General features: G+C 74.7%; 1 protein-coding gene across 7 annotated transcripts in view; it reads left to right on the top strand.

The window, feature by feature from the left end:
- The first annotated feature begins 965 nt into the window (after positions 1-965).
- SUN1 (Sad1 and UNC84 domain containing 1) overlaps positions 966-1088 on the top strand; it is a 55600-nt gene continuing 55477 nt past the window's right edge. For all 7 annotated transcript variants that reach the window (XM_046666269.1, XM_046666267.1, XM_046666265.1 and 4 more), the window contains exon 1: positions 966-1029. The gene's annotated coding sequence lies outside the window, so the exon portion shown is untranslated. The remainder of the gene's footprint in view (positions 1030-1088) is intronic.

Raw genomic sequence — 1088 nt, 5'->3', positions numbered from 1 at the left:
GGGGACACAAGGGGCTCTCCAGACCTCAGAGGCATTGGGGCGGGCTCGGGGGAGAGATGCCCAGAGCAGGGCCGCGAGCTGGGCTCCGCGGGAACCGAGGGCTCTCCTGAAAGCCAGGCCCAGGGACGAGCGCAGCAGGGACGGGGCTGCAATGACCTCCAGACTGGACGTGGGGTGGTCTGGCTGCTGCCTCCCGAGATGGAAGTCCTCTGGGACATGGGAGCCCTCCCTGAGATGCGCGTCCCTCCCCGAGCTGGGGGTCTTCCAGACACCGGAGCCCTCCCTGCGATGCGCGTCCCTCCCCGAGTTGGGGGTCCTCCCAGGACACGGGAGCCCTCCCTGAGATGCGCCCCCTCCCCGAGCTGGGGGTCCTCCAGACACCGGAGCCCTCCCTGAGATGAGCCCCCTCCCCGAGCCGGGTGTCCTCCCACGGCACGGGAGCCCTCCCTGAGATGCCCCCCCTCCCAGAGCTGGGGGTCCTCCAGACACCGGAGCCCTCCCTGAGATGCGCCCCCTCCCCGAGCTGGGGGTCCTCCAGACACCGGAGCCCTCCCTGAGATGAGCCCCCTCCCCGAGCTGGGGGTCCTCCCAAGACACGGGAGCCCTCCCTGAGATGCGCGCCCCTCCGCGAGACGCGGGTCCTCCCCTAGACGCGACCCGCTCCGGGAGATGCGACCCCTCCCAGAGACCGTAGTCCTCTCCTTGACCCCGCCCCGTGCCCGCGCGCCCCGCACTCCCGCCGCCCTCATCCCTTCCCCTCCCCGCCGCGCGCCGCCTCGGAGCCCCGCCCACTTCCCCGCCCCGCGACTCGCTCCCCGCTCACGATTGGCCGGGCCCCTGGGCAGGCCGCCTCCGCATTGGCCGAGGAGCTTCAGGTGGCGCGCTCGGGATTGGTGGACGTCCGCGCTGCTCCCGCCCCCGCCCCGGGCGTAGCGCGCGATTGGCCGGCGCTCACACGGTCTCCTCTTGGGGCCGCGTCGGGGCGGCGCGGAGCAGGCCTCGGGCGGCGGCGGCGGCGGCGTGAGGCAGGTGAGGTCGGGCCCGGCGGCGAGGCCGGGGCGGCTCTGCGTGCGGCCGGCGGCGGGGCG

Source organism: Equus quagga, chromosome 7 (genome assembly GCF_021613505.1).
Source record: "Equus quagga isolate Etosha38 chromosome 7, UCLA_HA_Equagga_1.0, whole genome shotgun sequence".
Classification (NCBI taxonomy): domain Eukaryota; kingdom Metazoa; phylum Chordata; class Mammalia; order Perissodactyla; family Equidae; genus Equus; species Equus quagga.
The sequence above is the reverse complement of the archived record's forward strand: the minus strand, read 5'-3'. Positions and strand labels throughout refer to the sequence as shown.